Source organism: Myotis brandtii, unplaced genomic scaffold, assembly GCF_000412655.1.
Source record: "Myotis brandtii unplaced genomic scaffold, ASM41265v1 scaffold208, whole genome shotgun sequence".
Lineage (NCBI taxonomy): Eukaryota > Metazoa > Chordata > Mammalia > Chiroptera > Vespertilionidae > Myotis > Myotis brandtii.
This window is the reverse complement of record NW_005357764.1, coordinates 367342-384853: the sequence shown is the minus strand read 5'-3', so window position 1 is coordinate 384853 and position 17512 is coordinate 367342.

Sequence of the window (17512 nt, the reverse complement as noted above, 5' to 3'; positions counted from 1 at the left end):
TGACAGCCAGCAAAAAACACACCAAGCACTTAGGAAGGTGAGAGGCATGTCCTGAGGGCTAAAGCCTTTGCCCTGGGTGACAGATTATATTATTTGTTCAGAATATTGACTGGCCATCCCCAGCAGTCTCTTTCCTACCAGCCCGACCTTCTCGCCCCTCACTGAGCAGGGCTGGGCCCGCTGAAGATGGATATTCCACTCCACTGGCCTCGGGCTTGGCCGTGAGCCTTGCTTTGGCTAATGATGTGTGAGCAGAGGGACAGGTACCACTTTTGAGCGGGAGCTTTAAAGAGCCACCACGTCACGTGGCCTATGGCCTGCCCCTTCCTTTCCCTCTGCCACAGCCCAGTGAAGACTCGGATGGGCTATGTGAATTAAGAGGCTCTGTGTCTGAGCCAGTCAACCCACAGGTCAACAGCTGCAGAATGAGTGAGAAATAAATCTGTGTTGTCAGCCACTAAGATTTTGGGGCCATTTGTTCCCACAACATACCTTAGGCTGAACTAACTGATATGAATCTTTTCAACAGGAGGTGGGGCAGTTGTGATGAGCTGGGCTTGTAGCAGAAGGCTCCTTGGATCTGGGTCATTCAGAGCGGAAGCCATAGATCTGCTCAGAGTCGCACAGAGCTGTGTCGGAGGAAAAAGCCTGTCTCTGCAGCAGCCAGCCTGGAAAACAGGGGAACGTACTAATTTCATCAATGCTGAGAACAGGGTACTGGTAGCTGTTGGCTAAAGAAATAGAGGACTGAGGTTAGTCAATCAGGTTATAACTATGAAGAGCAAAATAAGACAACAATAAATACCTTCCTAAATATTAGAAAAACAACATAAAAAAATACACACACACACACACAAACCCACAAAGAAGTGTACATGTAATGAAAGGCGTCTTAAAACACGATGAAAACAGAAACACCAAGTGATATAGAATGAGACCCAAATATACAAACGGAAGGAAAAGACTCAGATTTGATCACTGTGTTGGCAGACATGGAGGTGGCCGCACGACCTGGATGTGATGACCTTGTGGAGGGATGGGGGACCTGTGACTTGCTTCTAACCAACAGAATATGGCAAAGGTGGTGGAATGTAACTCCCATGATTTTGTTATGTTTTGTAAGACTCCGTCTTGCTGGTCGACTCCATCTACACACATTCCTTACTGGCTTAATGTGTTAGGCAGCCATGTTGTAAGCCCCTGAGGCCAGGACCCACAGGTGGCCTTTAAGAACTGGGTACAGCCTCAAGGAGTGGAGGGTGGCTTCCAGCCACAGCCAGTTGGATGCTGGGACCCCAGTCCTACGACCATAAGGAACGGAATTCTGCCAACAACCTAAGAGAGCTTGGAAGACTGTTCTTCCCCAGTGAAGCTTCCACCTCAGCCAATACCCTGATCGCAGCTTGGTGAGACCCTGAGCACAGGAACCAACTAACGCATACCTGGACTCCTGGCCCACATAATGGGCAACATATCTTCATTTTAAGTGTCCTTGAGCTGATAACTTAGATTAGCCCACGAAGGAAACCTCAGCAAATTCCCAAATTTAAAATATTGTAGACAAAATTCTCTGATTACAAATGGAAGCAACCTAGATATTGATAACAAGAAAAGCCCCTGCTACCTAGGAATGAAAAACAGAAAACAAACAAACCAATAAAATCTGTAACTTTTGGCTCAAAGAGGAGATACAAATGGAAATAGAGAAAATACATAGAAAATACAAGGAATAGAAAACCTACATATCAGGACTATGGGATACAGCAAAAACAGCTTTTAGAAGGAAACTTCATAGCCTTTCATGCTTATATCAATAAACAAAGAGTGGCAACAAATTAAGCATCTTAAGCACAACTTATGCTAAGAAATTTAAAAAAAGAAGTACAATAATAAGAGCAGAAATTAACAAATTGGAAAACAGAACAGCAGTAGCAGATACCAATACATACAAAATAAATCTATGGAAAATACAATAAAATAGACAAATGGATAGCTGAATAGTTAGTTCACAGGAAAGGAAATACACCCAGTCTTTACTGTGCTCTGAAAAGATGTTCCGCCCTTCTGCTACCATCAGGGAAATGTCAAATAAAACCACACCTAAGTACCATTTTTTACTTATCTGATTGGCACACATTCAAACACTTGATGACACACAGTGTTGGTGAGGCCTGGAGGAGAAAACTCTAACAGTTCTAATGAGTGTGAAAAATCGTGCTATCTTGGTGGATGGGAATTTGGAAATATCTAACAAAATGACAACTCCAAAAACCTCACCAATCCACTTCCAGGATTTCATCCTGCGGATATGTTCCTACAAGGATGAACAAGTTTATTCTTTGAGGTATTTCTTGTCATAGCAAAATATTAGTAAAATCCTCAGTGCCTGTGTTTCGGGAAGCTATAATCATCTGTGAAATAGTATACTATGCAGCTGCAAATCAGAGGAAGCTCTGTAAATGCTAGGATGGAGAGCTCTTCGAGATATAACGTTAAGTGAAAAGGGCAAGGTAAAGAATAGTGTGGGTGCCCTAACTGGTTTGGCTCAGTGGACAGAGCGTCGGCCTGTGCAGTGAAGGGTCCCAGGTTTGATTCTGGTCAGGGGCATGTACCTCGGTTGCGGGCACATCCCCAATAGTGGGTGTGTAGGAGGCAGCTGATCGATGTTTCTCTCTCATCGATGTTTCTCTCTGTCCCTCTCCCTTCCTCTCTGTAAAAAAATCAATAAAATATATATTTTTTAAAAAAGAATTATGTGGAGACTATGTTACTAGTTATATGAAAATAGTGGGCTAAGTGGAAAAAAGATATCCTATATAATAAAAGGGTAATATGCAAAGCGACTGAACAGCAGAACAACCGGTCGCTATGATGTGCACTGACCACTAGGGGGCAAACGCTCAATGCAGGAGCTGCCCCCTGGTGGTCAGTGCACTCCCACAGGGGAAACACTGCTCAGCCATAAGCTGGGCTGACAGCTGGCAAGTGCAGTGTCCTGCCTCCACAGCAGCGCTAAGGATATCCGACTGATGGCTTAGGCTCAGGGAGCGAGCCTAAGCCTTCAGTCAGACATCCCCCGAGGGCTTCCAGACTGCAAAAGGGTGCAGGCTGGGCTGAGGGACGCCCCCACCCTCCCAGTGCATGAATGTCGTGCACCGGGCCTCATAATTCCTTGTGTGAGCAGTAAAAAATTCTGAAAGGGATATTCAAAATGTAATAGCTGTGGTTCCTTATTTGGAAGGATTAGGGACTAGGGAGATAGGGCATTACACATTTTTGTACTTCTGTGCTTTGACCCATGTAAAAATCTCATGTAATAAAAATATTTTAAATAATTTTTAACAACATGTTATTATTCATGTTGATCTCTCATCATTTATTAGTTCGAGGACTTGCTGTGTAGGCAATCGTGTCATCTCAAACAGAGACAGTTTGGGTTTTTTCCTTTTTAATTTGTTTGGCTCATAATTCCTTGTGTGAGCAGTAAAAAATTCTTTCTTTTTCTGGCCTTTTTGCAGTGACTAGAACTCCCAGTGCTGTGTTGAGTATGAGTAGTGAGAGTGAACATCCTTGCCTTGTTCCCAGTCTTAGAGAAAAAGCATTTTGTTTTCAGCACCAGGTAGATGACAATGGCAGGTTTTTGGGAGACACTCGATACCAAGTTGGGTGAGTTCTTCTCATTCCTAATGTGCCGAGAGTTTGCAGCGTTTTTTTAAAATCATAAATGGGTGTTGGATTTTGTCAAGTGCTTTTTCTGATATGATGATGTGATTTTCATATTTTACCCGGATTATACTGGTTGATTTAAAAAATATTAAACCAATCTTACAAACCTCGAATAAATCCCACTTAGACATGGTGTATAAATCTTTCTATACATCACTGTATTGAATTTGCTAATTTTTTTTGAAGATTTCTACATCTGAGCTGCTAAGACATATTGGTCTATAGTTTTATTTTTTGTACTATTTTGTTGTTGTTGTTTTTAAATATATTTTTATTGATTTCAGAGAGGAAGGGAGAGGGTGAGAGAGATAAAAGCATCAATGATGAGAGAGAATAATTGATCAGCTGCCTCCTGTATTTTTGGTTTTGATAAGAGAATAATACTAGTCTCATAAAAGAAGTTAGAAAGTGTTCTCTCCTTTGCTACTCTCTGGAAGAGATGGTACCACAATCATGTATGTAAGAGTGTTTTGCAGCTGTTAATGCACTTGTTTAATAGCTATTGAGCATCAACTCTATGCCAGGTAATGCTACCCTCAGCTAAGTCCTCCCCACTGCACACCAGCGCTTGGCTCTATGCACCCCGTGAGCTTTGCATTCTTGACAGTGAATCTCACACTTCCTTTCACCAGCACGACAGGGCGATCCGAGTCCTTCACATCCACCGGGCTTTTCCAAACTTGCAGGACTTGGAACATCTTTGTCACTTCCTGGCCCCTGCTTTTGCTCAACCAGGATAGCCTGCCTCTCCCTCCCTTCTCATCCTCCAGCCCCCGGACCCCACGATTGTGACTGTAGATGCCTGTGTCCCCCTTAGTACATTCAAACACTGCTGACTTGTCATCCCACTGGACCTGTAAGGCATGTGAGGGCAGGAACTGAGTTTTTATCTTCTTCATACCGCAGCGCTCACTTAGCACCATGCCTGAGCGAAGCAGCCACTGTAACAACACAATCATTTTTTTTTTTTTTTGCTAAATGTATGAACAGCCCCTAAATCCTAATGTTTTGCATTCAACCTCTTTTTCCTTTTTTTTTTGTTCTCTCCCTTGGGGGTTCTCTCCATACATCCAACCATCTGCTCTGTGCATGAGACTCAGACATCTCGTTCGAACAGTTGTGTTCAAATATAACTTATTCTTTCCTGCCAAACGAGCTCCATTTAAAATGTGGTGTAGTGCCCTTTCTGCCTCCTATGAGCGCAGAACGTTCATGTTGCCTTTCGATCTCTGGAATCACAGGTCCCAGCGGCTGCCACGTCTTATGAATTGCCCCTCTCTCCAATGCCTTCTGTTTCATTTCTGCCTCACCTCCTGCACGGCTACTCTAATAGACTCCGAACAAGTCTCCTCTGGCCCCCTTCCCCTGTCACCCAGCTCCGCTACAGGACAGGCTTCCACAGCAACCACCAAGCCATTACCTGGCTAGTGAAACTCTAGGGCCTCCAGGGTCTTCTGCCACATGGGCTCTTCATCAAGTGTAACCCTCGTCTGCATTCCCAGCCTGTCCGTCTGGCCTCCCCTCTGCTGGAACAGGACCCCTGTGTAGCAGGATCATGACGCCTGCCCTCCAGTTGCCCTTGACCTAATCCTGTAAAGAAGGGAGAAGCTATACTTCCTGCCACATAGCACTGCACACAGTGTGACTGCTGGAGGACCACTGCCACACTCAGTAAGTTCTTCTCAAAGTAGTCATTGACCCACTGATGAGAAGACAGAAGGTAAAGTGTAAAACAAACAAACAAGGTGAATGGCTGGCGAGGCAGTAGTCTAGGAAGCGACTGACCAGAGTACTAAGGAAATGCCAGTGTTGCAGATGAGGTGTTGGGGAAATAAAAATAAGAAAAACATTTATAAACTAAAAAGGAACAAAGACTTTTTTAAAAAGGAAGGAAAGATAATAAATTTTATCTCTTGGCAATGGAATGTTTTAATTAACAGTTTGCATTCTCGATTCTGGATTTGGCTTAAAGCCTAAATATTTTGTTTCCTCATTTCTAGACCAATGCAAGTGTCTCTTTCTTTGCCTTTTTATAAAGTAACTATATCTACATAGTGTGAAGTAGCATCACCATGAAGTATGAAAATAGAAATTGATTCTGGAATAGACATTTCCCAGTGTGTCCAAGAAAGAATTTTAGAAAAGTATATTCACGAATACACTGCTAATTTTACATTCCAGGTCCCCTACCAAGATGTAGGAATCATGTACACAACATATAGTAAGACTTTCAGAGGATCCTGTCTTTACAAAGGAATTTTAATGCAAGTTCCATTTCTTCTTCCTATTACTTTAAATAGACCGAAGACCTCGGCTTATTTGTTTATTATTTATTCATTGTATTGTTTGATTCTATAGCTGTGTGTAGAATACAAAAATATAACTATGGAATACATGGGTGGTAACGGGGGTCTGTACTCTTTATGTGATGTGGATTTAGAGAAAATGAATCAGGAAGAAAAGTCTCTGATTTTTCTCCATCTGGAAACCACCTCAGGTGCCCGACAGGAGGAAATCATGACAAAGACATTACAACATGACGAATACTATCTATTATTTTCTCCTGTTTTACTCAGAGTTAAGGTTTCTGTTTAAAGTAGTATTGCTTTCTATATAACTAATAGTTTAAAGAAAATGACGTTCATATTTTAAGAAAAAATATAAGAAATCCCCTTATAACCCTGACCTAGATAGGGTAACTACAAATCCACCAGGCATAGATTTAACCAGATTACCTCTCCCTGTCTTAATGCCGGGTGAAGAGGCGAGATAGGGAAGCAGCCTGGTGGGCAGATGAAAACGAAGGAGATGAGACAAACACCAATCTCCTCCCATCTGAGCCCCATACAGCTCCTTCCAAAACATGTAAACCTGCTGTCAGACTAACATCATGTGAGCTGATTTGTGCAAATGATTGCAACTACTTTATAATTAAACATCTAGGGAATTACAGATGTGAAATAGATATCTCTGTACATACCGGGGGGTTTAATTACATCCTGGATTAAAAGAAATTTTGACCCACGATTGAAAACAGATGGTCAATCACCTCGGGTCCCAATGGTCGCTTTGTAAGCAAGTGACACTGGATTCTGTGCCTTCAGGAACATTTTCCTCCACCTCATTGTTTTGCCAAATACTCATTAAAGAAGAAACACAAAGAACTACACTGTTGGGTCTCTCCTGGGTTTCCTGAATGTTGGAAATCAACGGATTAGCCATGTTTGATTGGAAAGCTGTCTTAAGCATGTACCCTTGTGATTCGCCCCTAACCTGAAAGGAAACAGCTGACTTACTAAATCACCGAGTTACTGCTTGTTCTTTATGCCTACTTGTGAAACTCCCAAATCTGGAATTTAGATTATGATTTGTCTCATTTTCTACCTTATGTTTTTAACTTTATGCAAATGAGCCAATCGTGTGAGAAGGGGATTTATTAGATATTCTTATCCCTATATTGTTGGGGAGACAGTGAGAACCCCCCCCAAAATAAGATACAACAATGTGTTTGCACTGAGAAATACACAAACAATTCTTGTTAATACTTTGTTGATTTGATTGTTACAGAACACAGAGGAACTTGAATTTCCGTCCTCATCAATGAATTAGGTTCTTCCTGTAAGAGAGGGACCTCTGGTAATTGCGCACATGCGTGGGTTGAGCCTCAGGACTCCACAGGGGCTGGGGGTGGGGGGCAGTGATGTGAACACAATGTCCGCACGCATGCCTCGCCGTCTAGAAGGAAAGACGGACTTTAAACAAAGTACTCAACGTCAACAAATAATTAATTACAGTTGTGCAAAATCATGCAAAGCAGTACAGCATGTTGGAACATCCTGTAGCTGAAGGAGAAATAACCGGCAAAGCTTCTGAGGTTAGCAAAACCTCGGCGCATTCCAGGAACTAAAGGAATCCCAATGTGGCTGCAGCACCAAGAACCAGGATGTGGCTGCAGCGAGAGGCAGCAGCCAGATCACAGGGGCCCAAGGCCATGCCACAAATTGGGATGCGAGACTGTGGACAATGGAAAGCAATTGATAAGTTTTTATGTTAAAAAAAAAAGTGACCAGTGTTTAGGGAGTTCACACTATTAGTATAGATATAGAAGCTATTCTGGACAAATGTTGATACGTGTCGTTCTGGAATCAGAACAGCCAAGTCTTATTATTTGAGAGGTACATTTCATAAGGCCATAGGTACCATTGATGGTTGTCCTCTGATGACTCTGGGCAAGTCAACTGAAAACCTCTGGGAAGGATTCCCCATTCCAGATGCCATGAATAACATTCCAGATTCAGGGGAAGAAGCCCAAATAGCAACATTAACAGGACTTCGGAAGAAGCTGACTCCAGCCCTCATGGATGACCTTGAGCGGTCCAAGATTTCAGTAGAGCAAGTACTAGTAACTGCAGATGTGGCAGAAATGGCAAGAAAACTAGAATCAGAGGTGGAGCCGGAAGCTGTGACTGAATTTCTAGGACCTCATGATGGAACTTAAATGGATGCGGAGTTGCTCCTTATGGATGAGCAGGGGAAGTGGAGATGGAATCCTCGCCTGGTGCAGGTGCTCTGGAGGGTGTTGAGTGACAACAGATGTTTGTAATATGACATAAGCTTAGTTGATAAAGCAGTGGCCGGGGTTTAGAGGAGAGAAGTGCTGTGGGTAAATGCAATCAGGTCATATCACATGCTGCAGAGAAATCATTCGTGAAAGGAAGAATCAACCAAAGCGCCAAACTTCACTGTCGTCTGATTTTAAGAAATTGCCACAGCCACCCCAACCTTCGGCAAGCACCACCCTGACCAGTCAGCAGCCATCAACATCAAGGCAAGACCTTCTACCAGCGAAAAGCTGACCACTCACGGAAGCCTCAGCCTCAGCCTCAGCTGATGGTTAGCATTTTTTTTTTTAGCAATAGAGCATTTTTAAACTGAGGTATGTCCATTCTTATTTTTTAGACACTAGGCCTGATGCACTAAATTCGTGCAAGGGGCTCAGCCCTCACAGCTCCAGCTTCATCTGGAGGTCGTCCTGAAGGATGTCTGGAAGGTCATTCGGCTGGCCGGTCTAATTAGCATATTATGTTTTTATTATTATGGATAATGCTATTGCACACTTAATGGACTGCAGGTATAGTGTAAACATAACTTTTATAGACACTAAGAAACCAAAAAATTTATGAGACTTGCTTTATTTAGACCGTCCCTTTATTTATTTATTTTAAATATATTTTTTTATTGATTTCCTACTTGTGAAAATCCCAAAGCTGGAATGTAGATTATGATTTAGAGAGGAAGGGAGAGAGAGATAGAAACATCAATGATGAATCATTGATCGGTTGCCTCCTGCACACCCCACACTGGGGATCGAGCCCATAACTTGGGCATGTGCCCTGACCGGGAAGCAAACCATGACCTCCTGGTTCATAGGTCAACGCTCAACCACTGAGCCACACAGACCAGGCTAGATTGTCCCTTTATTGCAGTGGTCTGGAACCAAACCTGCAATATCTTCGAGGTAAGCCTGAAATATCCTTGAAACCAACATTCACAGCATAACCTTTCTACGACACTGCTACAGAAGGGACAGCCTCAGCCCCAGCCTCCTCGGGCGAACCCCGATCGCTGCTGTGATGTATGCTCAGGATCCTGACTGTCACAGGGAACTGAGCGAGAGCCAATTAGTGATGTTTGCACAGGGCCTTATAAAAATACACCCGTCAAACGGCACACTGTCATGGAGGGCAGGGCCACTCATTAATAAAACTCCTACCCAGGATCAAGTTCTCTGGATAGTGTAAAAAAAATCTCATTAATCTCATTAATTCAGAACCCACTTTGGAACTGGCAATAATTCAGACCTGGTAGATGTGATTCTTGTTCAGTAGAAAGGTCACTGTTCAAAATAGAAGGCAGAACCCAGAATGACTGTATTAAATAGTTATGGGACAGTAAACTGCTGTGAGTTTAATTTTACTCTTTCTGGAACTTTAGGTTTTATATGTAGTATACAAGGCATACACCTCTATTTATTTTTGAATATTACTTACTGTTTAGACTTTTTACCAGTGAAGACACCCCTCTCTTCGTCTTCCAGGATGTCCTTTCCCTCTCCTTCCCCCCTCACTTCCTTCACCTGCAAACCCAAAGCCCCAGGGAGCATGTGACTGACCACAGACCCACCTGTCACCAGAGGGAAAGAAAATTCAGGGGCAAGAGGCTAATCTACACCGTGTCAGTGAGGTTTCTGTATAAAATTAAACACAAAGCAGGAAAAAGATGCAAGTGCATGTTAAAAAGTAAAAGCACACGTTCATTTCAAATACATCTCCTGACATTTGCTATTTCCTCATTTTTAATAAACATCTTACTGGGTATAGTTGTTATGATTCAACACAAATCCCCTAGAGGCAGAAAATGCTCCCTGCCCGACAAATCATGATATTACACATTTCAGTGCAACGGCTCTGAACACTTTTTGGCTCTGATGGTTTTGCTGCAGTGAGAATGCAGGCGGTTAAAGATGGAAATGAAAAGGTCTGAGCTACAGGGGTGCTGGACATTCCGTTTCTGTGGTGACATCTGCGTAGACACCACTAGGGGCACAAGAAAAGGGGCTTATTGGGTGCACCTTGTAGTCAGAAAAGAGCAGATTTCTTATGCATTTTGTGGTCTGGCCCTCCAACGGTCTGAGGGACAGTGAACTGGCCCCCTGTTTAAAAAGTTTGAGGACCCCTGGTGAGCTACAGGGGTGCTGGACATTCCATTTCTGTGGTGACATCTGCGTAGACACCACTAGGGGCACAAGAAAAGGGGCTTATTGGGTGCACCTTGTAGTCAGAAAAGAGCAGATTTCTTATGCATTTAGTGCCACACAGAAAATAAATTTTAAAGCATGATATCATATTTGTGTATATATCATGCTTTCTTGGCTAAACGGCGACAGGGCAAGCAGTTTAATTACCTGCCCCAAATCATCCAGGAATTGCATCCCATAATCAGGTAAATTTCACTCATTTCTCACTTAGGTTTCATATAATCTACCTAGGAACTCTATTTACCATATCTGATCATCAGTGCTGTCCCATTTTTTTCACCTAACCTGTGTGTGTGTGTGTGTGTGTGTGTGTGTGTGTGTGTGTGGTGGGGGGAGGGATTGCAGGGAAAGATGTTAATAAGAGACAGAACTTTCTTTTACTTCCAGATGTCTCTTGATTGAAACCTCTGATTTGTTCCTGGATTATATTTGTTCCTGAATTCAAAAATAGTATTGAATTAAAAGGTAAATTTGGGATCTTAAATATAGCACGTCAAGCACTAACATGCACATGGACACCATGGGCCCTGAGCAGGAATCTGCCTCACAAAGATACTGCATGTGAAATTCCCTGAGGTGGGAAGGTGAAAGGAAGAAGAACATAGGAAAAACCAGAGGAGCCAAAGCCCCGGGTGCATGGTCTTGGGTGGGAGCAATCTGCTATTCCCTTGGATCATTTTCCCTATGACACATGGCTTAGCAAGCAAGGTGGGGAGGAGAACACCCAGCGAGATAGTGAATAAAGTCTTCTCTCTTCTTCCGTAACAGTAAGTGTTCCCCTCTGAGCCATCACTCGTTCTCCATTGTCAAAAGAGAACAAGACTACCCATCTCTTCTGCTGATTTGGTTTCTGAAACAAGGAGTGGAGTGGCCCTTAGACTGACCACCTGGTGTCCTCTTTGATGCTGGATGCTTTGGGAGGCATCTAAAAGTCAAAACCACTGTGCCTGCCTGAAGCTACACTATCAATGGAAAGGTAATGAAGCAGCAATACTGACTTTTAACCAACACATTAGGATGAATGTATCCAAAAGGTGCTTATCTACTCAAAGTGGTTACTTAGAACAGGTACAGATGCTCCTGCACGTAGGGTGGGCTATATCTTGATAAACCCATTGTAAACTGAAAATATCGTAAGTTGAAACTGCATTAACACACCTAACCTACCGAGCATCATAGCTTAGCTTCGTCCACCTGGCATGTGCTCAGAACACATACATTAGCCCGCAGTCGGGCACGATCCTCTAAAGCAGTGGTCAACATGATACCCAGTTCCAGGGCTCAATCACATTTTCCAGGTTTTGATTGAACTTTGAAATGACTTATTTTCAACAATAGGTGGCGTTTCATAGGTTTTTGGCTTGTTGAAATGCATTGGCTATGTGAAATAATCTCTGCTACATATTTTAAAATGAATACAAACCATTAAGATTCATAAAGTACTTTGGTAATTGACAGAATTGTATCTGCCATATTTATGATCACAATTAACATTTTAAGAGATTATCCAAAAGAAGCAGCTGTAATGTACTTTCTGGAAATATGTGTAAGGATAATGCAGCAGCTGTAATGTACTTTCTGGAAATATGTGTAAGGAAAATGCGTTTTTTGTGTTTTGTGTGTGTGTGTGTTTTTTTTTTACTTTTCTACTTATTTTCAACTTGTAAATTGCTATTCAGTTACTTTTTAAAAAACACGTATCTGCTTTTATTTAACTCTTTATGATCACAGAGTTTACAAATTCTATAGATGTGCCTGTTTATATTTGCAACGACCTTTATCTTCACTAGAAGTAAAATGTAATAGATTAAAAATTCGAGATAAGTATTGAAGTGATCAGGGCTCATTAAGTTCCGTTATCTGAAATTATTGGCAGTTAGCGTCTCCATAACACACACACACACACACACACACACCCCACAGCATTCAATTACTTACTTAAACCTAAGCGTTCAGCCTGAGAAAAACAAAAGTAAAACTGAATTATCTCGAAACAATTAGAAGACAGATGAATTTAGTATCTGGGGATGGAGCACCAGGAGAGGGGGACCTGAAACGTTCCTTCAACACACAGGGTGTTCAAGGCGATGATGACACAAGCATTTACACAGAGCTGGGAAGCTCGGAAAGCACTGCCCATGGGCTGAGCCCACCTGCACTGTGATATGGGAAGGCAAAGTATTGTTATTGCTTTGGGTTATTAATGAGAAAGTGGGCTGAGAGGAATAAGTAAGGCTCACCCAGTCAGAAAGTGACAAAGCTGGGACATGAACTCCACATCAACTGACCCTACGTCCATGGTCTTTTCTCAATATCATGTCGTTTTCACACTTGGGTTGTTATGAGAAAATGGGGTACCTCAGCTAAATTTATAGACCATGACATAGAAGAAGGGTGTAGTAAAAACTCCGAGTTTAATATATACATCCTATCAGGATTACAGACCGTGTGAAGTGTTTTTATAAGTGGAATTATTTAGAATGTTCCAAGAGAATTGCAAATCAAAGAAAACGTGATCAATTCTCTTTTAAAAAGAAAACCTCTTGTAAGTTTTTTGTGTTTTCTTTTTTTCAATATTAGGCATTCTGATAGAAGACATGCCTAGATTCACTCATCAAACGAATATTGTACTTTTGTTTTCCCATAGAAAGGATAAACTATAGCCTTTGGCGTAGGTTATTTCAATAGGAATTAAAGATTAAAGTGGGCAAGACTTTTAAGTTGTTTTTGTTTTAATAAAAACATGGTTTTTGTTTGTTTACTCTTCTATCTGTGGGGGCAGATACACATTTAAATTAAGCTATGTTTTTATGCACTTGTCTCTGAAGATGAAGCTGGCAGTAGGTAGAAATGGAAATGGGAGATTAGTAACTTTTGCCAATCAGAATCAAAGATAACACCAAGTGGTCATTAAAAGGGCCACTCCACTGCTTGTTTCAGAAACCAAATCAGCAGAAGAGATGGAAAATCCTGTTTTCTTTTAAAAATGAAGAACAAGTGAGGGCTCAGAAGGAAACACTATCATGGAGGAGGCGAGAAACCGGTGTTTATTCTTCAATTGTCTAGAGAAGAAATGAAGACTGTACCAGAGCAAAGGTGTGCCCTCAAACAGTCCTACCAGGTGCATTTAATTAGTGAGATCCTTGCTGTATAGAAGTGATACAGTTTGTCTAACTTGTCACTTTGATTCTCTGCAAAGGAATATGACACTTAGGCACCAATTCAGAGCCCTTCCATCTGCATGTCTTTCTTTTCCTACAACTTGTAGAAAAACAGTCACTTGTGACAAAGGACACAAATGGCGAGGTGTGGAATTAGAGGGCTGACAGAGACCCCACAAATCATTCAGTGTAATTTACTCCATGTATTGCTGGATTTACCCACCTCCAGAATTTGAAACTAATACAGAACATTTGTATTTCAAATAGGGCAGGATGAGAATTACGCTTATGAAAATGAAGAGAATGTTTATGGAAAATTTACAGAGTATGTTGGTCTATTTCTGTCAACTACAAAGATTGTTTACAAAAGGAAACTGAAAATAAAATGGCCTGTGCTTGCCAGCTTTTCTTGGGAAGCACAGTAATAATAGTGACTATTGCCCTAAAAGGAGAGACTTCGTTTTGTTCTTGGCCCTTCATTGGTTTATTAGATACTCATAAGCTAACTCACCAACTTCTGTGATTATTTTTGTTTGCTTCTCAACAAGATAAAAGATTGGGTTTGTTATCACGACTCCGCAGACACATTACAAGAATTACTAAGGTATTATTTTTCGAGAGCTTGGAATACATTATGGGTCTGCAATTTTGGCATATAAAGTAGATAAATGAATAAGTTAAGCCTCTTCGTACTCCACTTTTTTTAAAAAAAAAAATCACTAGCAGTTGGGTGGAGTTACTAGATTGTTTTTTCATTTCACCTTTTTTTTTTCCTTCAAAAATCAAATCAGCAGGAGAGATGGCTGATCTTGTTTTCACATGACAATGAACAAGTCAGGGCTCAGTTACCATCCATTTTATTCGTTTAGATATATCTTAATATAGTAAACTGAAAATTATTGTAAGACTTTCCCAAGGATATTTATTTACATTGTTTTTCCTTCTCAGAATTTTATACTCCAGCTATATAATTGTAGCCAAGGTGCACAGTAATTAAACTTACTAAACAAAAAACACTGTCTATTTTAAGCTGAAAATTTAGAATTTCTTTAAAGTCTTATAGTTGTAGGCAATCAAAATGAAAGGGGGATTTTATTAAATGTCTTCTTGATCCAGGTGGCAAGGCTATCCCTCTATTTATTTGTAATCTAGTATTTAAAAAAAAACATATTGGTGTATTTTAGTGCTAAATGATGTAAAGGGTCACTGGTCAACTTTGTGCAGCATAGTATTTTATTTCTAAATAGAATATGACCCATGTATAGATAGGTGTTATAGATAAAATGTCTCAGGTTTTATAGATTATTATAATTTAAAAAGTCTTAATCTCGTGGAAATTGTAATTTCAGACATCTATGGTGGAAATAGTCGGAAGTTTATTTGTGATAGGAATCTATGAAACCTATTTTGTAGGATTTATGGAAGTAGAATGTTGAGTGCTCCCTCTCCTGGTTTTATCATATTGGTGAACTGACCTCCCATCCCAAACGGTTGCTGATGGCTGAGAAAACAATTTTGAAGAAACAAATAAGGTCCCATGACATGATATTCTATTTCTGATTTGATGATTACACATCGATTCATAATGGTAAAAAAAGCTATCCATCATTAAAGTTCATTACATCCCAGAATATAATGAGATCTATGAAAAAAATAGAAGATGTTTACAATAAAGTTGATTTGTATCTTTTAAAACAGCCTACTTTACTACAATTTAAAAGAGTAAGAGTAAGAGTAAAGATGATTCTTGGTCTGTGTTATTTTCTGGTGCTGCTTTTTTCTTGCTGATGGTCTTAGCACTGCCGTAGGTTCCTTACAGGTAATTCCAAAGACACCTTAATGCTCAAACATGCGTAGTCCAGCAGAGAAGAAAACTGGTTTCAACGGAATCACTTGCTATTGTGAAGAAGGAGATGTAAAAATTACTTTGAACTGAAAATTTCAAAAACTCAGATTTATATGGGACTTAATCCTAGAGTTTTATTTTGTTTGCTGAGAAGACTTTAAGTTACTTTTTAAATGTAGTACCTGAAGAAAATATTTCCTTTCCACTTACTATGTGTTTTTTTACTTTCAGCTGTCTTTTAAAAGTCTCCGAGGAACCTTAAATTTTACATTAGTTAGCCTAACTGCAGCATTAAGTGTGATTTTGATAATAAACATCTAAAATCTAGTAGTTTCAAAGGAAACAAAAAGCAAGTTTCCTACTGGTAAAAATTATTTTTTAACCCCAGTGACAAAAGAATTATAAAGCTTTTTGGTAAATTATTTCTATTTTAATTGGTTGTCATTTAGCTGATTTAATAAAATAAATGGGTTGGGCTTCTTTTTTTTTTGCAAAAGTATACAAATATATTACAAAATTTAAGGAATTTGGAATTTTAAAATTTGATTGATTTTTTAGAAATTATATCACAAATCAAGATGATAAAGCAAGTATGATAAAATGGACAGCAAGAAATTTCAGCTCCATGACATACTGTTATACACATTTGCAGTAAGGAGTCCACCTTTCAAACTTTCAGATTTTGCATATTCTGAACTTTGCTTTAAATAGGAACTGTAATATTATCATCTTTTTATATCAATATACAGTTTCTCTCTAGCTGATCAGAAGCGATGGCTTCACATACAATTTTTTAATCTTCTTTTATTTTTCAAAATTATTTTCTAACTCAACTTTAAAGGTAGAATCCTTTTTTTTTTTTTTTACTGAGATAACTGAAGATTGATGACTGAATTTGAAGGTATTTTATGGCAAACTGCATTTGCAGGGTTGTCAGAGGCATCCTTTTAGAGGATGTTTACTGCATGCGTGTACAGGGCAACATTTCCAAGTTGGTGCACTTATAACGAAAGAGGAAACAACTGTTGGGGAAATCCTGTTCCAGGTTTTCAGGCAGCCATGTGATTGACACATGATATCACGGGAGGCGTGTCTTGGAGTGGAGGTGGAGGTGGAGGCGAGGAGCTGAAATTGTGGGGAGCTAGAGTGGGATTGCTCTGCGAGGCATGCGGTGGTTTGCAGAGTGATAGCAGCAGAGTTCCCTGCCCCGGATGAGGAATAGCTGTAAACGTGTCTGAAAAGCCATTTCCAACCTTTGCGTTAGGTAAGAGCCGCTTTCTTCCTTTCCTTCTGTAGGCGTCTTAGGAAAGATTAGGTGAGAAATGTTGGCTTTTGCAAGGAACTGAATGTTTCTTTGAACTCGCTTTATATGTGGTTGCAATTCGAATTTCCAGTAGCTTTCCCACTGCTAAAACCAGTGCTCTCAAAGTAAATTTTATGGCGGGGGGGGGTGGGGGGAGCGGGTCCGAGAAGTAACAAGTTTAACCTCTGAAGCGGTCCGTGTGTGGCAAACTGGGCGGTTTGTGCGGAAGAGGGGCTGGCTCTCTGCGTGTGGACCAAATGCTGTTTGTTTAGGCATTGTCGGAGAAGCAATTGTTGAAAACCTGAATTTCCCGTCTCTGCGTATTGATTTCCAATGCGCAGAGGCGTTGCTTGAACGCTGTTTGAACTCTTGGGCATTCCGAAGGGGCAAAAGCACTTCGGCAAAAACGTGCAAGATTGCATGTTACTGTGGTTCTCTGCTGACACGCCGACTGTGCGCCGGCCTGTCAATCACCGGGAGCAGCAACAGCCAGCACATGGCAGCGGGCGGCGGGCGGCCCGCCCCGCGTCCGAGCGCCTGGAAACAGGGAAATTAATGTGTTTTTATCTCCAGCCCTCGGGTGCAGGTTCCTCGGCTGATGAACGGGAGGTTCGGAGGACTGGGAGTGACCGCTGGCCCCGGAGGCTGACCTGCCAAGA